This window comes from Myxocyprinus asiaticus, chromosome 15, assembly GCF_019703515.2.
Source record: "Myxocyprinus asiaticus isolate MX2 ecotype Aquarium Trade chromosome 15, UBuf_Myxa_2, whole genome shotgun sequence".
Lineage (NCBI taxonomy): Eukaryota > Metazoa > Chordata > Actinopteri > Cypriniformes > Catostomidae > Myxocyprinus > Myxocyprinus asiaticus.
This window is the reverse complement of record NC_059358.1, coordinates 13376299-13402622: the sequence shown is the minus strand read 5'-3', so window position 1 is coordinate 13402622 and position 26324 is coordinate 13376299. Positions and strand designations below refer to the sequence as shown.

Here is a 26324-nt window from a genome sequence, read left to right as displayed (position 1 = left end):
GGCTAACATGAGCAGATTTGATGACCCAGACCCTTCATTACCATCCCAACAATATTTCTCCCCTTATCCTGCTTCCACATCTGGGTCTGCTTTATCCATCCATCCAGAAGATGCCCAGTGGCATCATCCCCTCACATGAAAGAAAGCAACTATCTCCTGTATACAACATGAGCAGGGGTTTGGAAAGGATACAACGTGAACACTACCTTAATTGGGTTTCATGCCGGCAGAATTTACGACATCTGTAACTCAGATTATAGTGGTGCCAAACAACAAAAATTACAGAAATTGCTTTACAAACACTTTTATGGGCTGTTAATGATAAACAGATTCATTGCCTTAGTGATTCATCACAAACATTTACAATCAGAGGCCCAGTTAGCTTAAAAGGGGCCCTTTAATTCCGGAAGCAGGGGGACAAAATGAATCAAGCATGGCTGGGTAAAACACAGGGTTCTGTGTGTTTGTGAGTGTGTGTGCACATTTCAGTGTGCAGAGTGTTTGGAAGAGTTCAGGAGATAAAATGGCTAATCGCTCGTAATTCACACATCTCACAGTGGGGCTGTTGCAGATGGCATGGAGACTGTCCTCTTTTCTCTCCATCAGAATCAATCCCACAGATAATGAGTGCTTTGTGCCTGAACATAATCAGATACATATGAGGGGGAATTGTACTGAATATCAAATCCAATCAAGCCATATCACATCCAGTGCAAATGAGCCAGACAGAACTTTTAGGTCTTAAGAGCTGGAATAAAGTATTAGTACCCAATGGCCTTGTGTTCCCAGGTTGAACTCACTTTTTTTTTTTTTTTTTTTTCTGGGACCACATCTCATGGGTTAATGTTCATTATCTATCTATCTTTTTATTTTATTTTATTCATTTTAACATGAGCAGGGCCAGTGGAATTTGTTTCCATGACTCTCACATAACATAGCTATTGAATGGCATGGTGTTACGTTACATGTGTGCGTTATATTATAAGTTAATTGTTGGGTGAACTATTAATTTAAGTGCATTGCTCAGGTGCTCAAGGATCAGCCCTTTCAGGGTTCGAACCTGCAATAATTTGGTTATCACCCCAGATCTTTAACAACTAGACAACTCTACTCCATCCATCCATCCATCCATCCAACATCAAATTAGTCAATGTTATTTTGCAAAGCTTTAATGGTACATAAGGAATGGAAGGTCAAGGACTTGAACCCCAGCAGCTGAGAAAAGGAATGAACTTTCATCATCCTCGGGGTGACATTGAGGCCAATATTGCATGGTTCTACTTATACACAAATGCACAGACATTGTCAGGCTCTCATGAGCTCAATAATAGCACTAACAATCCCACTCTGTAAACATGCGTCAGTTCTTACACAATGACTAAAGGATACACATTCGGCGGGAGACAAAAGAAGGATTATACATTTTTTTTGGCTAAGGATGACCATAGGAATAATACTGTAGAGCAGTGGTTCTCAAAGTGTGGGACGCACCCCGTAGGGTGCGAAGATATTCTAAGGGGGGTGCTGACGACTGACCATTTTCAAATCACTTTCACACATTCAGCAAAAATAGTGACAATATATGCAAGAGCCAATGTGCGCAATTTCTTTACCTCTGCTTTTTCTCATGCTTTGTTTAAAATTTCGGCAGGCAGCGCAGCGCGAACTTCACAAAGCATGTAATAGGCTGTGTCTCGTTTGGAAGGCTGTATGCTAGGTAGGACGTGTCCTTTGAAGGCTGCAGTATACCGAGTGTCCTCCTTTAAACAAGCCTTATTTAAACGAGACGGCCTTCGTAGGACAAACGGAAACGGAACGTAACATGGTTGCTATGACAGCACGCCACTCTTTAACAAGCGGGAGCGCTTTGAGTGAGAAGGGAACAAAGTCCCTTTAGAAGGGAATGTATGAGGTACATTTTAGGAGAGTTATAATGATGTAAAGAGAAAAGAAAATAGATTTTACAGGTGTACTTTTAGTCTAATACTTTATTTAATTATATATTAATATAATTATACATATTATATACTCTGCACCCATCTACTGAGGTACTTCAACTTGGGATTTAACAATCCTTGAGTTTGAACATCATATTTCCGGGCAAATTGCCGTAATTGTTTTTTTTAGACATTTCCGTTGAAGCAAAGTATTTTGGGTTATGAGTGCCCACGAAGGATACACCTCATGCATCCTCTGAATTTCCGTGAAAGAAGGTCACATTCTAAGGCTGCATTCGAAGTGTCCTACTCGCTTTTGTGCAGCAGTATCACTTTTTTTATTTATTTATTTTTCCTTCTGTTTTTGTATGGTTTGAAAATGTATAAGCATAATTAAACTGTTTCATATATTTTTGTAATACAGAAAGTATAAACAAAATATCAGAACAATGTTGGCATTGTGACAAATGTTCATTCATTCAGATTCTATTTCAGTGAAGTGTAACTTTTCATTCGGTTCTCATAGTATTTTTAAATAAAACTTTTTTACGTGAATGAAGATGAAAGAAAATGCTGTTAATATTGTACATTTTGATCACTTTTGATTAGGTTTTTTTTTTTTTTCGGGTTGGGGGGTTATATATATATATATATATATATATAAGTAGATGCTATTTGCACCCTGGTTCAAATAATGGTATATGCTATTTACACCCCAGTGCAAATAGAGGCAGATATTATTTGCACCAATATTTAAATACTAACATTACTGCAGTGTGTTAATTGTGTTTATTTAGAAACCCGACAGTTACATGACATCAACCTCTACCCCTAAACCAAACCTTAACCTTACATTAGAAAAAATAACCTTGGTTTTACTACCGTAACCATGGTTTCACGCAGGAAATAGTGCGATCGACAGACCCCGCCTCCGGATCAAACCCTTCTCTGTACTCTTCGACCTTCCCAGTGACCAAATCACTGTGGTGAAATCAACATTTATATTAATTTTTATCTATTATTTTAAATAGTATTAAGGGAAACATTAAGAGTGGAAACAGGAAATCGAATGGGAAAAAGAGTGAGACCCGCAGTCGTTAGGACAACAGAATTCATTCACACACCATCTTTACACCCCACGCCACTGCAGCAACATCTATTGGTTAGTTTGTCATATATTTCTGTGGTTCCACCAGACTATTGCAGTGCAAATAGCTGCCCTGTGTGGCAGATGCTATTTACACTGGGGTGCAAATCTTTACCATGATTAAAGCCCGTGTCACACTAGACTAATTTCAGACATACTGTAGGATGTCATGCTTGACGGCTTATAGTTTTAATAGATACTATATCACAAATAACATTATTTTCAAAATGTTAAAATATCCAATCTTCTCACTTTCCTGCCACAAGTGAAACATGCAGCTTTGAAATACGCTGGCCTATTTTTTTTGTATTGGGCCAAGAGGTTATTGTGTTAAGTTTTGATCTTCTGTTGCCCACACATCTCATCATATGAATTCGCAGTTCATAGTTCAAAAAACTTTAACTTACGTGTGCAGCGGAATGCAAAATTTCTTCTGTGTTCAGATGTGTATGAATAGATGTGAAGTGTAGTGTGACCATGACTTAAGGTGTGTTTTTGGCATGATACAAAGCTGGGACACAAAGCTTCTGAATATTTTCAGTTCTGCATGCTGACACGTCAATCTAAACTCCACAATATAGCAATAGCTATGCTGTAAAACAACTGTTTACCTTGCTAACTGTGCATACAATGCACTGCACTCATAGGCTAATTGTAATTTTCGATGCACTGCAACGTTCTCGTTTGCTAGCCAGGGATATATTTTAGCAGAAGGAACACACTAAATGAATTTGCTTAATAAAATAATGCTTTAAATTAAACATTTTGTCCAAAATATTTTTATTGTATACAGTAGTTACCTTTTTTTAAGCAATCAGGCACAATCAGGCACAAGTTTGTGCTATACTGTGAATATAAAGTAGTCATGGCTAAAGAGTGTTGTTAGGGACAATTTATAGAGGACAAAGTACAGCACGGTCCTTTGTACCTTTTGCTTAATTAAATCTGGAATTTCTACTTCTAAACTTTTTTCCCCTGGCTTTTAAGTACATGTATCAGAACTCTACATATCAAACATACACACAAACAAACTTTCATATATATAAAACAAGGAAAGTATATCATAAACTCACCTTCACTTGACCTCACTTGACTACACCTGTCATCCATCTCATACTGTAGCTTTGGGTCTCTCTCTGTCTAAGAAAGTAGGGGTTTTCTATAGCTTACTGACCTCACAGCTGCTCTAGAGAGACAAGTACACAAGTGTGTTTATGGATGTGTGGAGCTAAGGGTGCACGAGCAGTACAATACTCATCCAGTGATGGAGAGCCGTGGCAGACCCCGAGAGACAGAGACAGAGACAGAGAAAGAGCTTGGGTGTGGGAATGTGGGAGTGTGTGTGCATGTGACAGAGACTGTGGGAACTGAAGGGACCTATTGAGCTCGGGTCCCTCGCCTCTGCCTTCATTAACATGCAGATGGAACAGCTGTCAACACTTTGCTGTGACGGCTGAAATATTTACGACTCGCTGTTTACTGAAAGACTCTCGCACTGACAAGCCATCGAGTTCATCCCTCGCTTTCTCTCCTCCTCCACACACTTTCTCCTTCTCATTGTGTGTCTCTTTATCTTAATGGATAACTCAGCTACTCGTCCCACAGCCATTCCGAGCGTGGCACACTTGTTTGGTTGATAATCGAGAGTTTGAGTGACAGTTTTTAATCCGGCCCCCCTCTAATGATATTTGCTTTTCTCTAGTACATCTACAGCTATCAAAATGTCACAGGCAGATTTACACAGGGCCGGCCCACCAAACAAAGCTTATTTCACCCCACCGCTTTAGAGAGAGAGAGAAAATCCATTTCAACTACAAATCAATGGCAGGAAATTTACGAGCATTACCTGCGGGCTAATGGCGCCTAACATCTCACTACACGCGCATGAATAAATGAATACATAAATAAGGCAGATGGATATCGAGGAAAGAACAGCAGATATGGCAGGGTCTATCTAGTACTTTTTTATGTAATATTAACATGTACACTTTTGTATGTTTGTATCTTCAAATCTAAATAAGTTTGAAATATAAGTAAAATGCCATAAATGTAATGGTGTGACATTTTTAAAAACATTTTTTTATTTATTTTTTCTCCCCAATTTGGAATGCCCAATTCCCAATGCGCTCTAAGTCCTCGTGGTGGCATAGTGACTCGCCTCAATCCGGGTGGTGGAGGACGAATCTCAGTTGCCTCCACGTCTGAGACTGTCAATCCGCGCATCTTATCACGTGGCTTGTTGAGTGCATTACCGTGGAGATGTAGCGCATGTGGAGGCTTCACGCTATTCTCCGTGGCATCCATGCACAACTCACCACGTGCCCCACCGAGAGCAAGAACCACACATTATAGCGACCATGAGGAAGTTACCCCATGTGACTCTACCCTCCCTAGCAACCAAACAATTTAGACTTTTGCACTGAGAATAGAGGTGCTGCTGACACGTATTTACCTTTTTTTTTTTACCAATTACCTTTTTCTCAGGAAAATAGCAAATTGCACTTTGCGCCACTTCATTGACATATAGTGTAACAGGTATAGAAAGTATTATGTTCATATATGTAGAATTACACAAAGAAAATGTTCAAACGTGTACCTGATATGCCTGTCTCTGTGTGTGCACCTTCCCCTTTAAATTTCTGAATGCAATGTTGGTCTGATGTCTGTCTGATCATTCCAAAAAAGAAAACACAACGCAGACTACACCGGTTACACGTGGTGCCCGTGACCCTTTCGGATCATCAGATCAGCGCTTCGCAGATCGCCGTGGTTGCGTGACGGCTTGCCGGCTTCGCCGATCTCCTCTCCCGGTCTTCCTCACCGCCATCGCTCGTGGCAGCTCCGTGCTCGCGCACTAGGAGGGCGCGTGTGACACAAACAGTGCTTGACTTCGCGGGACAGACTGTTGTTTTTTTAAAGGAACGGTAAAAAGGTTCACTGACTTCCTGATCGACTTTTCTCTCTCTCTCTCTCTCTCTCTCTCTCTCTCTCTCCGGAAGACTTTAGTTCATCGTTAAAGCATGTTAGTCGGAAGAGACTTTGTGATAAGGACCGCAGGACGTTTCAGTGATCGTCTAGCATCGTATCCTTAATGCTGAACTCTGAACTGTTTTGAAAGAGTCTTATTAAGTGTGTTTATTCAACGTGCATATATTATATGCATTCTAGTTTGTGATTTTGTGTTTTTATTTCCATTTTCTGAGGCAGTTATTACGTTTTTCTGTGTTTACTATTTAAGCTGAGTCATGTTTGAGGACACTGTTAGTCAGGAAAATCTTAGTCCTGTGCAACGGCCCAGTGCTATGTTCCCAGTAGGCAGGGGTGGTGGGGCTAGAATACAGCACACTGACAAAAGGTCTGATGTTTCACCTCAATGTTTTGGGAGAGGGAGGGCATTCTTTAATGCAGAAATTGACCATGTACACATGTCTGATTCAGCTATTGGTGCTTCAGAGAGCCCAGCTGCTTATTCTACCCCTTTTACACATGCAAATGCTGATCATGTTATTACTGCTGAGTCTTTAGGGGGTATTATTTCTGATTTGGCACAGAAAATTGGTCAAAGCATTTCAGCCAGTCTGAATTTAGCACAACAGCCCAGCCAAATGCAGTCTAAGTCAATTGTGCAGCATTCAAGTGAATGTGTTGATGCTTCTAATTTGAAAGTCATTGTCCAACATGATGTTACACCTCCACCTTTCTTTAGAGGTGATCAAAGTGATTCATTTACCGTGCATGAATGGGGAGATATGATGTACAGTTATTTGAACAGTAAGAAATGCACCGATGACACTGAAGCCTCTGATATCATTTTGAGCAGATTAGCGGGAAAAGCAAGGGATGTAGTCAAAGTGTCTTTGCGCAGTTTCCCAGGGCCGACCGCTACAGTGCTCCCTAGCACAGTGTTTGACATTCTAAAACGAAATTTCAGCGAGTTGACGTATTCGAACATGCCTATGTCTGACTTTTACAACACTTTCCCTAAGATGGATGAGAGCCCAATGGACTATTGGATACGATTGAATAAGGCAGTTGATGTGGCTGATGAGTGTTTGCGCAGACGCAATAAGTGCGTTGAGGACCCTGCAGCTGAAGCTGTTATGATGTTTGTCTCTCACTGTCCAGATCCTGGCCTTGCTTTATCCTTTCAGTTCAAGCCTGCTGAAGAGTGGAGTGCTGCTGAGGTTCAAGAGCGCCTGGATTGTCACTGCAGGAACCTGAAAAGAGCTTCTGCTAGAACTCCACGCTACTTACCTGTGTCCATTTGCCATCAGAACGCTGTGACGGTCAGTGTCGATCCTGTACCCAATTCACCCAAACAGCCCGAATTCTCATCAGGTCAGTCACCATGTTCAAATGGTCAGCTCAACCCCAACGCGTCTCCTTTTACTCCGAATGCTAGTATGCAGCAGTTGGTTGGCATGATGGATAAAGTTTTATCGCTATGCACTGCCTCATTGTCCTCGTCTCATCCTGGTAGAACCGTCAAGACTTCAGATCCCAAGTCCAGTGTGAGTTCAACATGTAGAGTGTGTCGGTCTACAGAGCACACCACGTATTCTCACTGCATGCGCCATAGGCTTTGTCGTAACTGCCTCCAACCTGGACACTTTAAGAGTAATTGCCCTGAGGCAGCAGGCCTCGAACCGCTTTCTCCTACCACCCAGTTAAACTAAAAAGCCCATGTGTGGAGGGGGTAAGCATGGGCAGTGGTGGACTTCCCCTAATTGATGAGTCAGACCCACAAGAATTTTTTATAAATAGTTGCAAGTTGTTGCCACCTGACAAAACAGTGTTGTATGTGGGGTCTCAGAAGATTGATGGAGCTAGTGATCTGTTCTATGCCCCTGTGACTGTTGGTGGCCAGTCCGTACTGAATGGTTTGCTTGATTCTGGCAGTATGGCTTGCACCCTGAGTACAGAAGGTGAATCCAAGTTGCGTGCCAATGGAGTTCTCCCTCAACCCTCAGTGATTGCTGGTAACGTGGTCCTCGTTGGCTGTGGTGGTCTTACTATTCAGCCTAAGTGCACATATGACCTAGAAGTCGAAGTCTATGGATTTAAGTTCATCGTACCTACTTTACTAGTATCTGGACAGAAGGACGAGTTCATTATCGGTAGTAACGTCATCAAATGTGTACTTCAGAAGATGAAAACTGAAAAGAAGTACTGGGAGCTCATTTCTTGTCAAAACAGCAACCCAGAATGTGAAGAGTTTCTTGAGCTTTTGAGCTGTGTTTCTCGTTGGTCTGGTTCCCTTCAACCTGATAAACTTGGCTCAGTAAAGCTCTGTCAAGCAGTCACTTTACTTCCCAGGAGTGAGCACCTTGTGTGGGGAAAATTACTGCTAACACTCATATTTCCCCAGGTAGCACCGTCATTGTTGAACCCACTACTTCACGTTCAGCACCACGTCATGTTCTTGTTGGACGTGTGGTGTCTCCTATGTGGGGTGATCGATGGGTACCGATGAAGATTCTAAATCCTACCCAGTCTCCGATAACTCTTCAACGTAACACCAAGCTGGCAGATGCATCCTCTTGTTTGGCGGTGGAAGATGTTTCTCTCATGCAAAGTGTGTGCAAACCTCTTGATGTCACTGATTCTGCTCTCCCCAAGCCCATTCTGTCTGTTGACCCTGTGCGGCTGCTACACGAGTATGGTTTGGAGGACATTGAAATCGATGGGTGTGAAGTCTCCAAGTCATGGAAGGAGGAGTTGGCGAGACTTATAGTGTCTTATCACGATGTTTTCTCCAGAGGCAGGCTTGATTGTGGTGAGGCAAAAGACTTCGTACACAGAATTCATCTATGTGATGAGCGCCCGTTCCGCCTGCCCTATCGCCGAATCCCTCCTGCCCATTACCAAAAGTTGAGAGAGGTTCTTTCTGAAATGGAAGAGAAAGGCATTATTAGTAAATCCATTAGTGAATATGCATCTCCTTTGGTAATGGTTTGGAAGAAGGATGGATCTCTGAGAGTCTGTACTGACTTTCGCTGGCTTAATGCGAAGACTATCAAGGATGCTCATCCTTTGCCACATCAGGCAGATTGCCTGGCTGCTCTTGGTGGCAATCTTCTTTTCAGCTCTATGGACTTAACATCAGGATTTTACAACGTCCCACTCCATGTGTCTGATCGGCATTACACAGCGTTCACAACACCCATGGGATTGTATGAATATAACCGCCTTCCCCAGGGCCTGTGTAACAGTCCGGCATCCTTTATGCGCATGATGCTCAGCATTTTTGGAGATCTCAACTTTTCCAGCCTCCTTTGTTATCTTGATGATTTGTTGGTTTTTGCCCGTTCTGAACAGGAGGCCTTGAGACGCTTGGAAGTGGTGTTTTCTAGGTTGAGAAGTAGCAATCTGAAGTTGGCTCCAAAAAAATGTCACTTTCTCAGGCGCTCCATCAAGTTTCTGGGCCATGTGATCAGCAGTTCTGGAGTTTCTGTGAATGAAGACAAGGTAGCACTCATTTCTGCCTTTAAGAAGAAAGATCTCATGAAAGAGGATGGTTTCACACCTTCGCCAAAGAAAATAAGATCGTTTCTGGGCATGGTTCTGTACTACCAAAGCTTCATCCCTGAATGTTCATGAATCGCAAAGCCACTGTTTAATTTGACGGCTGGACAAAAACATTTGGCGAGAGGCACAAGCAGTCGTAAGAGAGCTGGCACTTTCCGGGAGTTGTCTCCCCAAGATTGGACTCCTGCCTGTGATGTTGCCTTTGAGGCGTTAAAAGGAGCCCTTGTCCAGAGTGTCGTGCTCGCTCACCCTGACTTTGAGCGCCCCTTTATTCTCTGCACTGATGCGTCGTTGGATGGCCTAGGTGCAGTTCTTTCTCAAGTACCCACTGGCGAGGATAAAGCACGTCCTATAGCCTTTGCCAGTAAGTCTTTGAGCCGCAGCCAAGCCAATTACCCTGCACACAGACTGGAGTTCTTGGCTCTTAAGTGGTCCATATGTGACAAGTTCAGTCACTGGCTTAAGGGCCATGAGTTCACTGTATGGACTGATAACAACCCACTCACATATATCATGACCAAACCTAAGTTAGATGCATGTGAGCAGCGCTGGGTTTCAAAGCTTGCCCCGTACAATTTTAAAATCAAGTACGTCCCAGGAAGGTTGAATGTTGTGGCGGATGCGCTCAGTCGTGACCCATTCGTCAAGCCAGTGAGTCAACGTCTTCTGTCCGAACCTTACTCTGAACTGCTGAAGCACGTACACAGTATGGAAGATGATTCTGTGCAGAAAACTTTCCGTCTTACATGCCAGCCACAGACACTTGACACTGAAATCAACCAAAGCTCTGAGAGGGATATTTCCATGACTGCTGAGGATGTGTCGTCTATCTTGTCATCTTGTGATGATTGGGATTCAGGAGCTGTATCCAGAGCGACATCCCTGGCTGACCACTTGAGTTCGTTGATTCCCAACTGTCAAGATGTAACCCATGCCTTTTCATTGTCTGAATTGCAGAGTCAACAACACAATGATTCAGTTATTTCGAGGGTAGCCTTTTATGTCAGTAGAAAGCACAGACCTTCTAGGCGTGAGCGGACGAATGAGGATTTGCATGTTTTGAGATTGTTGAAGCAGTGGGACAAACTGTTTTTGCTTAATGACATTCTCTACAGAGCAGTTAAAGATCCACTCACGAAGCATAAGAAGTTTCAGTTCGTGCTGCCTGATTCCTTGAAACAGCAAGTTCTTTCTTGTGTTCATGATTTGGCCGGTCACCAAGGTCAACCACGTACCTTGTCCTTAGCTCGCCAGAGATTTTATTGGCCCGGGATGGAACGTGATGTGCGTGATTATGTCAAGACTTGTACCCGTTGTGTCCTGAGTAAAACTCCAGAGCCAGCTGCAAGAGCACCCTTGGAGAGCATCAAGACTACTGCACCATTGGAGCTTGTTTGTATTGATTTCTGGGCCGCTGAGGATAAGCACAATAAATCTGTGGATGTCTTGGTAATCACAGATCATTTCACCAAGCTAGCACATGCTTTTCCTTGTCGAAACCAATCTGCTAAGAATGTTGCTAAGAAACTTTGGGATGGCTTCTTCTGCATCTATGGCTTTCCTCAGCGTCTTCATTCGGACCAGGGAGCCAGTTTTGAGAGTGAGCTGATAGCAGAGCTACTTGATCTCGCCGGCATAGACAAGTCACGAACTTCCCCGTACCATCCAATGGGAAATGGCGGAACTGAAAGGTTCAACAGAACGTTGGGTAACATGCTACGATCCCTTCCTCCTAGATCGAAACAAAAGTGGCCACAGTTAGTGCAAACAATGACGTTCGTGTATAACTGCACTGCCCATGAAACAACCGGGTTTGCCCCCTTTTACCTGATGTTCGGGAGGGTGCCGAGATTACCTGTTGACCTTATGTTTCAAAGTGTCCTTCGTGATGAGTCCATCTGTGATTACAACGAGTACGTTCAGTCCCTTGTCAAAGATCTGCAGTCTGCTATGGTGCTGGCTCAAGAGAACTCTACTGCAGAACAGAAACATCAGTCTGATCAGTACAATAAGAGAGTCAAGGGTTTACCTTTGTCAGTTGGTGATCACGTTCTTGTTGCTAACAAAGGCTGTAGAGGTAAACGGAAGCTTGCTGATAAATGGGAGCCCACCATGTGTTCCGTTGTTTCTTTTAACCCGTCTTTGCACATTTATAAGATCCGTGACAGATCTGGTCGAGAGAAAGTAGTACATCGGAATCTCTTGTTGCCAGTTAATTTTCTGCCTTTGCCCACATCTGAGTTTGATTTTGCTGTCAATGAAAGTGTTGGTAATGGTCCATCTTCCACACCTCAGTCTGTATGTGATCTGGCTGAATCAACAACGCCAGTCACTGATGATTTGTCACATGCAGGGTCTCTGTCTGTCATTTCTCATGTAGCTGTTTGTGATGATGACCCTGTTGCTGCTTGGGTTTCATCCCATTCTTCTCAAACTGTTTCTGAGGCACGTGATGATGTATCTGTTGTTGATTTTGACACTGTAGCCAGTGCCTCTTCATCTACTGTTCCTGTTTCTAACAATTCACATGATTCTGTGGTTCATGATGGCTCCAGCAGTCACTACACTACCAGGTTTGGTAGAGTAATTAGACCTGTACGTAGACTAATTGAGTCAATGGTTCAACTTGAGACCTTACTTGGTATGGAGGCTGGGTCTCCTGTTATTCATGTTTAGGTTTGCGTATTGTACTGCACTGTCTTTGATGATACTAAGTGTTATTTCCTGTATTCTCTCGTGTTCTGTTTAAATGAAAGGTCTAAGTTATTCAAAGTGTAATGGGCACTTTGTGTGTTTATAGAATGTAATGAAATTTGGCCAATTTCAAAACATTCTTATCCTTTTATTGGGTAGCTTTTAATGCTGACTGTCTTCACTGATTGTTTAGAGTGTGGACCATGTAATTCTTATGACCCGTGTACAGAGTTTTTCTATGTTCTCATAATTTTGTGTAATTCTAGGGGGGTGAATGTAACAGGTATAGAAAGTATTATGTTCATATATGTAGAATTACACAAAGAAAATGTTCAAACGTGTACCTGATATGCCTGTCTCTGTGTGTGCACCTTCCCCTTTAAATTTCTGAATGCAATGTTGGTCTGATGTCTGTCTGATCATTCCAAAAAAGAAAACACAACGCAGACTACACCGGTTACAATAGCACACCCATAGTTTGCATGCATACACCCACAGATAGTGCAAACACTTCCACCCAAGGCTACTTGCGCTTTGCTTTTAGAATTAGAGCTCTCATGAAAGTAGGTTAGTGCATTCAAAATTCTATGAACCCTAAATAATTTATAAAGATTTGTATGTCTCTTAAGTTGTTCATAAGTAGAAGGATTTACGTTTTAGATGCTGTCATTAAAAATACATTAATATTGTACATTTGTACTTTTTGACCAATTTATTTCCATGACATCACCATGATTTTTCCAGTCATATGGATTACTGGATAAAGATTTTTTTTAATAATTTTATAGAGATTGTACTCACGAAGAGCAATTTCTCTGCAATTAAATAATTTAGAGCAGAGCATAACTACAAAATAAATAAATAAATAAATAAATTTATAGAAATTTCTATGACTTTTCCATGACTTACATTTACAGTAATTCATTTCCATTACTTTTCCAGGCCTGGAAATCTCTTTTGTAGAATTATCTGATACAATATTTCCAGGTTTTCCATGACCATGGGAACTCTGACAATTTACAAACTTATACTTAAATACTTTAAATACCTACAAATACAAATAAGATCACATGGGATATGGAGACTGAGCTCTCTTGCAGTGGTCAGTGGCACTGGCACACAGATTTTTTACAAACAACTGATCAGTTGAGATAAGTTGATCAGTGTGTTAGCATTACGCTCACTGCTAATTACATTAATCGCTTGCTCATGTAATGGTAGCAAGCTGGTACGTGCTGTGCAGTGTGTGTAAACCTCACTCCCCTGGCCTCAAGAGGCACACAAGCGACTGATGCTAGGGGCTGTAGCCTTTAGCCTCCTTGTTAGCATGCCCGCCTCCCACACCGGAGACTCCGGTTCAAAAGACCGGTTACAGTGGTGCCGTGACCAGGGTGGGAGTGAGATTTAGGGGGGTGAATGTAACGGTAGCCAGCTGGTACGTGCTTTGCAGTGTGTGTAAACCTCAGTCACTGGCCTCAAGAGGTACGTTAGGGGCTGTAGCCTTTAGCCTCCTTGTTAGCGTGCTGCCCACCCCCCACACTGGAGACACCGGTTTAAATCTCATTCTGAGCGGGTCGAGCAGGACTAGTTACACTCAGTTGATCACGATGCCATCAAAGCAATAAAAATGTAAATATTGCCCCCTTCTTTGTCTTTCTCGTGCTCCCTTTTGCTATATGTTTCCATTCTGCCTCACACAAACTGCGAGGGCTGCCGTGGTTGCTCATCACAAAATTAAATAAAATGCGACAGACCTTCAGGGCACAATTACCCAGTGTCAACAATTAGCTCTCCATTCAGGCACTTTGCAGCAGGGTCTCTGAAGGCACTGAACATCCATACGTTTATATGGAACCCGGAGGAATATTCGTGCATCTTTAATCCAACTCATAAAAAAGTACCACGGTATTAACATGGTATTTTGGACATGTACAATGGTAAATGTATACCAAGTTTTTTTGTTTTTTTTTTGATCGTGGTAATATAATGGAGTTGGAGTAAATACTAAGATATCTTCACTGAAAACAACAACAACACAATAACAACAAAACAATGTAAACCAGTCTAAAGTTATTTGATGGTCATAGCTAGTTTATGCTTGTATATCTGGTCTCCCAGCTGGTGACCAAGCTGGTCCTCATCGGCTCTAGCTGGTTTCCCAGCCTGACCAAGCTGGTATTCAGCTGATCCCCAAGACTGACCAGCTGAAAAGTGCCCAAACGTTTCCAAAATCATCACACCAGACCAGCCTGCCCAGTGAAAACCAGCATGGTGGTCAGCTAAATTAAGACTAGCAAACCTCTTTAGGCAGTGTATGAACATATATATGAATATTTTAATAACTCAGTACCATGGTATATATATCAAAGAATTGAGCCATGTCACTATCTGTGGGTTGACATAGGCTATCACTGTCAGCACCTGAAAGATGACCCGCTCCATCCATCAAACTGTCCCGACCTGAGTGGGAAATAGAATGAGATGACTTTCTCTCTCTCTCTCTCTCTCTCTCTCTCATTAGAAGAGGTATATAGTACCATTATAAGAATCTTTATGTGCAATGAGGGCAGATTGACATTTGCAGAGTGAAGTGGGGAATGAGTCCTTTAGCAGAAAGCCACTCTTCACACATGTATACACATGCACTGCATCATATACTGTAAACAGTAATACAGCTGCAGTTTGCCCCGAGGACTTTTTGTGCAGAGTTTGTAAATTAATGGGATGGAAAGAGAGAGGTTGCATTGCAACAGATAAACGCTCCACTTCACAGTCTCCAAAAAGGCTGATATGGCCAGATTGGACAGTCTGTACTTCCGAGAGCAGATGTTTTCACTTTTGTTCTGCTTTTTCTAACATCTCTAGTTGTTTATTGAAGGGGAAACAATTACAAAACACATTTATGATAAACAGGGAGAGAAATGCAAGTCTAATTACTCGCAGATGAATTTTGTTCAAAAGACTGATTCGGTTATACCATCTTATACAATCTTACAGATGAGCAACACTGGGATTCATCTGTTCGTCTAAGGGCACGCAGACATAAAAAAGCAACAAGAGAGACAACGGCTGCCGCAAAGCCACTATAAACTGAAAATTGAAAACAAAAAGTGACAGAACACAAGAAAAATATGAACATTGCACCCTCAGAACATTGAGAAAGTGTGACATAAAGTCACAAATATGTCTTCAGGTAACAAACAGTTACAGTGATGGAGTCGAGTATATCATAATAGCTAACATGCAGTGTTGACAGCCATTCAAGCTGTACACCGGTGCCAAGAGTGACACACCGGCACAATAGGGGAGTTAACGAAACGGCTCTGGAGACAGAGGCCTTCTGATATTTGAGAGGGGTTTGCACCGAGATGTGCCAGAGATGCGATGTCAGATAGTGAGGATTATACATGCACTTCACATCAAAGACAGCTTTGTTCTCACAAGGGAACATAGACAGGTGGAAAAAGAGGGACTACATTCATTCATTCCCTGTTACAGACCTCTTTGATTGAAGTTTGTACACAAAACGGCCTTAAACTGACAAGGCAGAAAGCCGGCAACGCTTTGTAAAAGTCTTTGAAAGAGATTTCTTGTACAAAATTGAGTAGGCAATTCAGGATGTAATGATTTGGAGCTATTCAGCCCCACACACATTGCTGTAGACAGGGTCTCCCTTTGTGTAAACAGTTTTAGCATGAATAACAGTCTTTCTTTTCAGAAAACAAATGACAAATGACTTAAATGGGAAATATATATATAGATAGATAAAAGCGAGTCGCTTAGTCTTCTGTTGTCTTATTCCAAATGTTCTTGATTCTTGCTAGTTTTCTTTCTCTTTGCTTGTCTTTTACTGACTCATTGTTTTGGTCTTATATCTGTTTATAGGCTGTAGTCAGTTGTAAGTGCATTGACAATCTTAATGCATTATAAATCTCCATATAATGCACTGATGTGTCTACTCCAGATCTGTATTGTTTATTGTTCAATATATGGTTGAATCTCACAAAAACATGTCTAGATTACATTTCACCCCAAAATCAAAAGACAAAACTATTATAAAAATTATATTATATGTGAACAAAATGAAGGATCATAAATATGTTTGTACTGTCCCATTGAAAATTAAGAACCCACCCTCCCCCAATTCTCATTACTATAATGCTTGCAGTATGGACATTTTTTTTTCTTCAGAATTCTCATTATTACATAAAAAAAATAAAAATAATCATAAATAAAAAAAATAATAATACTTTAATAAAGTGATTTATAATTTTATTTAAATCAGCAAAAATTTAAAATAACAATCAACAAATACTAAAACCATGACAGATAAATACTTAAAAGAAATACTCCCAAATATTTAAATAATACAGCATATCATTATCTTTTGCATTACAGTAATGAGAATGATTTTTTTTTTTTTTTTTTTTTTACAAAAATTAGCATAGAAGGTGTAGGTGCTTAACTGTCATTAAAATCAAGGTACAATGTAAAAATTTTAATGGTCTTTAAAACAGGCTCCATTTTAATTTCGTATTTCTTTCTTTTGATGTCTGGGGCGAAATGTGACATGGACAGTTTCTTGGTTTTGAAAGATCCACCCTTATCACCTATATAAAACAGGCCTATAAACTCTTTATAGAGGGTTAAGCAGGACTGATTGTTATCAGCGAAAGAACAAAACCATATTTGAATTGAACATTACATGCTCATTTATCATTAAATAAATACTTAAAAGAAATACTCCCAAATATTTAAGTTGCTTAATTTTAACTGTGTATCTGATCAACAATAAAACCTCAAAGTGCAATCTTGCAAATGTCTACCATTTTCACCTCATAAATAGCAAGAGAAAGCTATCACAGCTTATCGGCTTAGCATGTGGAGAAGAGGAACATTTTATGTTATCGTCACATACTGTAAGAACAGAGAGTGTGGTATCGGCATTTGCCTTATTCAATGGAGAAGAGAGAAGAAACAAAATGTACGTTTTGTGGGGGTGATTTGCCTGTGACATCCACACAGATGCCAGAGAAACAATGAAACTCCTCCACACACATGCATTTGACATTCAAAACTATGAATAAGCAAAGAACACTGCTTTTCTGTCGTCACTCACTAGTCGTACTCTGTCGTCTATAATTAGCTGACAAAGGTGCCATACAGTTCCGGCGAAGTCCTCATCAATTTTCCATATTCTTTTCCTCTGTGAGGGGCAACTGCCAGTGAATGAGTTAACAAGCATGTGGAATCAAGAGTTGTACATCCTTGTGGTGGTTTGAGCAGATTGCTCAAAATAACAAGAGAGGATAATGTGTTGGATATCAGGGGGATGCCATGGGTGAATTTTGATTTTAGAAGTGATGCATACAAGTTTACTATAAAGCGACCAGAGTTGCATCATGCGACACACACAAAGATACAAAAGCCATCTGCGCTTTTGCAGAAAGCAAAGAGCCAACCATTAACTCACTTTTTTGGCAACATGGAATTCAGGACCAAAGGTGGAATGGCAAAATGTAATTATCTGTATCCTACTTTCCACTTTGTTCCAAGCTACCTTGTCCTGTCTCTAAGCTCTCTGACTAAGCTTTATTAGTCTGAAGCACAGGCTCTGATTTAGACCCTAATTAGAGCAGGAATGTCCAAATGTGGTGTGTTCCAACCCTGATCATTGTGTTCAGTGAGGATGGCCAGGGGCCACAAGCACCCTCTGCACAATCACACCACTAATCGGTTAACACCTTGCAAACATACCGACTCCATTCTCAAAACACCTGCCTCCCTCTCTGTACCCACTCCATCACAGGAAGTCAAAACAGTCGGCACCCTACTTTAAGCTATCTATACAACATCAGCTTTAATTGGAGTCATATGTGGAGGACAAATCATACATGCAGTTTAAGGTATCACACAAAGATAGCAAGTGATGTCAGTGGTAAGCACATGTGCTTCAGCCACATTGAGCCATATGAGTGCCCACATGGGAGACACAGGTTCAAGTCTGGCCTGATCCACATGTTGCTTGGATACACAGTCTCAGCCATCGACAAACTGTCGGAGCTGGGGTGCAACAGTTTGCACACATACTTCAGCCAGATTGAGCCAAGGTGCTAATATGGCTGATGCAGGTTTGAGTCTGGCCTGCAATGTAGTCAGATTCCATTCCTTGTCATTTTACCCAATAATTTCCTGTCGCTCTCTCCACTACATATCTGGTCTAGTATTAAAGAAAGATCCAGACAGAGATGACCACATTTCTTCATCATGTATTGACTGTTATCAAACTGCGAAGTGATTTTCCTTCCAAGTTCCTCGACAGTGAAAGCAGTGTGCGCTATTTCCAGAGGTGTCTTGTGAACAAAGGGAAAAGGCTTGTGAGGGTCTTTGCAGGTATGGGGTGGGAGCAGGTACCTGTCACGAATGGACTAGTGAATATGACGAAGAGTGTATGCGTTTACATATGTGTACATCTTAATGAAAATATTTGCCATCTCTTCTGATTCATGCAATCGATATATGCTCAGCAACGAAAGCTGCATGAGCAAGGGAGAGGAAATAAACAGTGGGATAAGGATGCACATTCAAACCTATGCTGTCAGCCTGCTCCGGCATGATCTATTTTTATTCTCAATGTATCATCCCTTTTCCTTTCCTCAGATAAAGAAGAAAACACAGCCGTCCGAATATCTGTGGCCACAGGGCAAGTGCTTCGTTCTATGTTTGCCTCTTCAGCTCGAAACTCCCCGGAGACTCAGAGCAGAATGTATTTAAAAGAGGCAGTCGGGCAGCACTGATATGGCAGTGCCATTTAGATAATGCATAGACTGTGACATGGATGTGTCAGCAAAATAATTCAGAATCATGATTTATTTTCAGTGAAAATCAAAGTGCAAAAATATATTTGTATTTTAATTATTACTACTATTACTGCTATTTTGGTGATGCTGATAAAATTACATTTATTTTATTTTGTATTATGTATTTATTTTATTTTTCAGTGAAATGTGTGAGTACATAAAATTAACTGAGAACAAAGTACATTAGGTTTAGGTTGAGCATCATCATAACGTGTGGGGGGGGGGGGGGGCTGTTCACAGACTGTGCCTCAGACGGGTCCTTTGCTGTGCTGCAGAAGCTCATAGTGCGCAGTGAGGCATCTCCCGCTCAGTGATCCCCGTTTATTCCCTTATTCCCGCGGAGGGAATTGGGCGCTGGCAGAGTCCCCCCTACTGTACAAAGACGGAACTTCTACTCCCTCACCATAGCAAACTCTCAGCCAAGTACCAGCAAACAACCACATATATTACTACCAATCGAGAAGTGTTCATTGTATGTATAGCTTTAGACTTTACAAGCAGCATATAATAAACCAGTTAAACACATATCCCAATCGAGAGGAATAGAGAGAGAGCGAGAGAGATTGCCTTTTATTCTCATTGTTAAAGAGAGACATCATCACTGAACCGGACCCAACACGGGAGCTCTCAGCCTTTTCTTTCAATATGCCGTTAAACGCGTTATAACGCACTTGACTCTTCATCATAGAAGTGTTTTTAACGATACTGCTGCTATATAAATCATAAAGGAACATACTGGTTTTGTAATAATGATTCAAAGTAGGCTCCCGCTAATGTGAACTTAAGCATAAAAATGGCATAAATGCCTAAAAATGTCCCAAACGCAAACCAAAATAATACGCTACGAGAAAGATCCCATCTCTTTATCAAAGATACAGACAAATAAGCAACTAACTAAAAAAAAATAAATAAATAAATAAAAAAAATAAAAAATAAAAAGTATGAGCTGTTCTTTCAAAATAAATACTGCAATTACAAATAAAACGTCCGATTTACGATACGCGACACCAGTAGCAACAACAACAATAAGAATAATAATAAAAACTAACATGTTGCGTAATAGTCCAAAGTTGCGAGAATACAACATAAACTTCTGGTAAGAGGAAAACTTTGTTCCAGGTTTAAGTAATTGAAAATTATTGTGTGAAATCACTCACGTTAAATTTGCTAATTTACGTTCTGCACAAGGAAGATATGACCAGCAACTATTGCGCACAATGTAAAACCAATGACAACAAATGCTTTAAATTGCCTTAAAACAAACAAAAAGACGATAAAAAATGACTAAATTATTTAATAAGGAGACAATAATGATATATCTAAAACTGCCTTGTCCACTCGGGATTGCAGCTCCGCAGTTAGGTACCATGGACAGCGAAAGCTTCATGAGGAGACCCATAACAGATACATGCAGGCTGGAGAGCTCTTTAGAAATAAATTTAATTAATTTCTATATTTGATGCAACACTTACAACGTGTAGACAAAAGACAAACGCCTGGCAACACTTATGGAGAATAATCAATTTAGGCTCCACTCAACACCACCTTAAAACGAGAGATATCACTTCACTTCATTATTCTTATCAAGGATTAGTACTACCACTGACTATTCTAACTGTATTTATTTTGTGTTGTGTAGGCAAATACGTTTAACTAAATTAGCATGACGAATGGTGCTGCAATTGCAAATGCAAATTAGATGCTCTAATCAAATCTAGCCATTTAAATAATCATATTGAGGGTTTACCTCCAAAAAGTTGGCATGTCTCATCTGTTTTGTCAGCACATAAAGCCTTTGCAAAATGACTCCACGACTATTCCTCCAACTTGTTTAGAATAAGTTCGGTGCGTTCATTCTTTCAACAGGCAATATCTGCTCGAACAATGACACAAAAGGAGGTCTGTTTGCTCCACTGGAAGACAGGTGTTCACACGTCCGGAAAAAAGCAACAAGCATCCATAAATTCACAGCTTATCCTGTTAACGTGTATTTCTGTTCTGTCACTTCTGTTAGTCTGTTTCCCAATCTTAAACCAACAAGTCGTTATGGTCCTCCCGTTTTCCACAAAAAAAAAAAAAAAAAAAAAAAAAAAAAAAGAAAAAAGAAGGAAAAAAAGAAAGAAAGAAAGTCCTCAAGTGGCGTGAAAGCACCAGGGAGGTGGCTCAAGCTCGGGTTGTTTTGTCTCTGTGTATCGGGGCAGTGAAAGTCGTCCTGTCGGTTCAGGGGCTGTCCTCGTCCGCTCTGTCCACACAAACGGGATTCAGTGTATGAAGGCGGGGAGTTGGGCACTAAAAGCATATATCCAGCAGCCCCCCCTGGTGGAGCAACAGCATTGTGTGAGTCACAAAACAACGAGGGAGACACAACGATGGGAAAGTGAAAACGAAAAGAGAGAGAGAGAGAGAGAGAGAGAGAGAGAGAGAGAGAGAGAGAGAGAGAGAGAGAGAGCACGGATACTTGTTTTTTTTTTTTTTTTTAACCCTCAGAGAACTAAGCATTGACAATTTGACATAGATGATTTATGAAATTTTTTCCTCATTGAAAGGGTTTTTAGGAATCTGATGATTTCAAAAAGTTGACATTATTTTATGTATTTATTTATTTTTTGGTGGTGATATTTGTATCTTTAGCCAACAATAGTAGTCCGTACAAAAAATAGTTCTAAATACACGGTGAGGGAGGAGGCGAGGACGGAGGAAGTTTACAGAGGATGCTTGAGCGAGGAAGCACAGGAGCATCCTATGTGGAAGACTTTTTGGTGGAAGCACCTGACGCACCCTTACATTTTCCTCCCCCTTCACATCTGACACAACAGTTTTAATTCATGTTTCACCTTTGCATTTGACATTAACCATAATTGTCACATACTTTAACTGTGCATTTTGAATTATTAGGTTTTATTATGAAAATATCAATAAATGAAGCTGCTTCAACAACATATCGTCAAGCGCTCTGATATAATACATCTGCGCAAAGAAGGCGCTCTGAAGTGCCGCCTGAGTGAGCATGACATTTCATTTCACGAATCCGTCTTACTTTGATTCCTCTGTCCTCGTTTCCTGTCCATGGATCCTTTCCTCTTTTCCTAAAAGGGAAGAGCTAGGAAGCAAGGAAAGGAAGCAAGGAAAGGAGGATGCACAATTTAATAAATGAGAAGCATCATATATCACCATCTTCCGCTGATCGCGTTTACATGCACGAACGCCGACAGAGGAGAAGAAGGTGGCCCTCCTGCAACTTTAATGCAGCCCTGATTCCAGACATACTTCATCCATTGACATGGGTAATTGACCCGTGACCTGAATATATGACGTAAGAATAACAACCGCAAAAGTAATCTACTCTGGTTTTGTTAAACAAGCACCATTTAAGCACAAGGAATAACTTTTTTATTTTTTATTTTTATGTATATGTATATCACTTATTGTTGAAATGAGCAGTCTGAATCGTGGTTCACCGCCGTTTTGAACATGGCATCTCCTCACCTCCAGAGGTATTGTATGATCGTAAAGTGTCCATTCGATCCGCACTACAGAATCTTGCCGGAAACAGCAAGTCATCCAGGTATTTCTCGTTTACTGTTTTATGAATACTGATGCTTTTGACATACTACTCCATTGGCATACTGTTTTTGGTATCCTGTATATTAGGGAAGTATGGATATTCAGGCGCAGCAACAGTCTTTTCAATTGGATGCACTATAAAGCTGTATAAAGGTCAAAGATCACATCTTATTTTCACAACTCGTACTTTCTAGAGTTTTTTATGGACTGATTTTTTTAAGTGTCTTTTCAATGTTTCAGCAGCTGAATGATCAACAACAGTTTGAAGAACAATACAGCTAACTGAAAAAACTGTTAAGTCTCTTCCTCACAGCCTCATTTCCATTCCCATCAAAAATGAAATTAGGTCTACAGGTTTATCAGACACTTAATTTCTGAGACACACAATTTTGTTGCCAAATTACAAAACAGCATCAGATATTGTCAGATGGGAGATGGGAAACGTGATACACAGCAACATGCAACGTCAATGTCAGTGTACATTTTGCACAATGATATTTGGCACCAATCTATCAGTGGTGCGCCTGGAAAATGTGCTTCAGTTTCCTGCAGTTCCTCCAGCGTTTGGCTCGCGGGCGGCCACCTGCTCACCGTACACAATGACTCTGGGATCTTCAGCTCAAGGGTGGGGAGTGGGTGGCTTCTGATGTTAAAGCTGCTGCTCATGGAAACGATCGGGATCTAACAGAAGCAAGCAGAGCAAAATTATGCAAAAGCCCATCAAATGTCGTCATGTCGCCAGACGCCGCTTTCATGTGCGCAAAGCTAGCAAATGGATCAGCTGGTACCATGCAACCTGTTCGGGTAGGTAAGCATAGAACTCTGAAAATGGCAAAATCATGTGCATAACATCAGAATTTCCCAATATTCATTCAAATGATGTGTGATGTGTGTATGTCAACCACTGCAGAAATGTATCAGTTTGCAGGTTTATGGATGCAGCTGTGCATCCTCCATGACAACAAAGGTATCCAAAGGAACAAAGAAGAACCATAAACATCTTGAATAAATAGGTTTAGATTTACACCATTGTTGTCTTCTTTTCCAGTGCACATTCAGATGTCAGGCACATATGTGCTGCCTTTATGTTCAAATAACTCTTTTTATTTATTTGAGTTTTGCCCTTGGCTCAGACATCACAGTTGAAAAACCCTTTGATGTGAACTTGACGGAGATGTGTAAAAGGGGCTTGCAGGAACATCAGTAAAGGTTGCCTGTTTCTTTCTCATGTATCCACATAAAATACAGACGTCAAGTGATATGCTTCTATTATAGAGCAAATGTAGTGACACATATAAACAGCTATAGGGTGGGTATTTCAAGGTGCACTTTTTTTTTTATTTTTTCTAATTGCTAAACTTTTAAACAGAAATAAATAGTAATAGTGGAATCATATGTTTGAAAAAAATAAATAATAATAATTTAAAATTATGTACACTCACATGAGCTGCTTTATTGTACATATGTTGCTGGGAGCACATTCACGAGTGATCATATGAAGAGCCCAATATTAGGCAAAGCAAGGCAAGGCAAGACAAGTTTATTTATATAGCACATTTCATACACAATGGCAATTCAAAATGATTTACATAAAAAGGATAAAGAAAATACAAGATATATCTAAAAAAAAAAATCACATTTAAATTTAGTTAAGAACAAAAAATAAGCATAAAAAGATATAAAATACATTTTAAAAAGTAAAAATTATTAATAATGAAGAAAACAGAAAAATAATACAGAAATAAAATGATACATTGCAATCAGTGAGTGCAGCTCAGTGCTCAGTGAAGAAATACACAGATGAACAGATGTGTTTTCAGTCTGGACTTGAATGTGGCTACTGTTGGAGCACATCTGACCTTTTCTGGAAGCTGGTTCCAGCTGTGGGTGGCATAATAGCTAAACGTTGTCTCACCTTACTCGCTTTATCTCAGTAATCGCCTGTAATTTGACACTTTCACTTATGGAGTCCATGAATCATGGCTGACTGTGAAAAGCGTGTTTTTACAGTGACATTGGTTACTGAGAACATCTGTTTAGCATGATGCTGCATATACACATCTAGGTGTCAGTGAACATAAACTCAAATATTACTAAGCACACCTATAATTTATTGTATTACATTGCAGACAGATCACACTGTGAATTCGGCAACAGTAGGTCAACAGTTTTGCAGCTGAAATCAGTCTGTGCTTGCCGAAATTCGAATTACTACCCCCAGTGGCCAAAGCTGAAAGTGAAGTTAAATGTCAGGGCATGTCTTAAACCTTTTACCAATGTGGTTCCAGGGCTGGGTCCTGGGCTGGTGCAGATTTTCAAATTGTGCATTTCCACAGCAGAAAAGGCTGTTCTGGGACAAAAAAAAACTGGTTCCACATCAGCCCCAAAAGCTTGCTGGTCTTTAAACAGTAACCGATTGTGTCAGGGGCGAAGAGTGTTATAATATTTGTCACCAGGTAAAGTTTTTCAAACAACAACAGTCTGGCTAGTTAGCTTCTGCAGCAAGGAGTACTTCTTCACTCTGTAACAACAACAACAAAAACACAAAAATTTTGAAGCATTTAGCAGTGGTCCACAAAGGAAACAAGCATTCTACTTGCGATATGGTCTTCTACTGAGATCTTAGATTAATTAGAGAGTTTGCAAAGGACAAAAAAAAAAAAAAAAGAGTCTACGAGGAGCTACAGTATGGCAAGAAATGCACTGAATTAAGCAACAGTCACGCTTGAGACAAACACCAAATCATCAACATCCTCTACAGCTCGGTAAGTTATTTCAATTGCCAAGTTTTTTATTTCCTTACACTCTTCTCATCTTATTTTGTGCATTGCTTTTGTTTGTTAATGTTATGTGTGTGTGTGTATATATATATATATATATATATATATATATATATATATATATATATATATATATATATATATTATTATTTTTATTTTTTCCAGCTACTCACTACTTTTCCAGCTACTTTACTGGGAAGATCACGGCTATTTGTTAAGTAAACCAGTCAAATTCTCAATCAAGATGTAAACATAATATTATACGCTATGGCAAAAATCACGTAAAACAACCACGTAGCCACGAAACACGTTACGTCACTGTTCTCAAGTCATTGGAAAAGCGGGCCGTTTTGCGATAGGCTCCAGATTCCCCTGAATAAAGAACAAGCTGAACACAGGCTCCATCACGAGATCCAGTGGCATTTTTGGTAGAAAAACGGTATGTGAGCTCCAGTATCTGGTTGAAATGTCCACAGAGTGTCGCTAAAAGTGAGTCGTATTTTTTGTTGTAAATGATGAAATACAGCCAACGGAAATGCATATTTACTAACTACACCCCTAAACACCAACCCTAATCGTGAGTGGTGTAAAAAAACAAAAACATTTTAGAGTGAAAATGCAACCTCTGAATCATGCTCACCATTGTTTATGTGAATGTAATTACTTCCTGGTTCTAATGGGGCCAGAACCTGTGTCTCGGAGGTTGCTTGCTCAACATGCTATTAGTAGCGCTAGAGGGAAATGTATTCACAATTTAATTTATTAAAAATGGGGGAGTTGCCCTTGTCAATGTGGTTGATTTCAGGGTACATGA

General features: G+C 40.5%; 1 protein-coding gene across 8 annotated transcripts in view; it reads right to left on the bottom strand.

Moving 5' to 3' along the window:
* The window catches only part of LOC127452922 (adhesion G protein-coupled receptor B1-like), a 140998-nt gene extending 119559 nt beyond the window's left edge, over window positions 1-21439 (bottom strand). For 7 of the 8 annotated variants that reach the window (XM_051718802.1, XM_051718806.1, XM_051718803.1 and 4 more), the window contains exon 1: window positions 20914-21439. The gene's annotated coding sequence lies outside the window, so the exon portion shown is untranslated. The remainder of the gene's footprint in view (window positions 1-20913) is intronic. The other variant, XM_051718809.1, reaches the window with a different exon arrangement.
* Between the last annotated feature and the right edge of the window lie 4885 nt (window positions 21440-26324).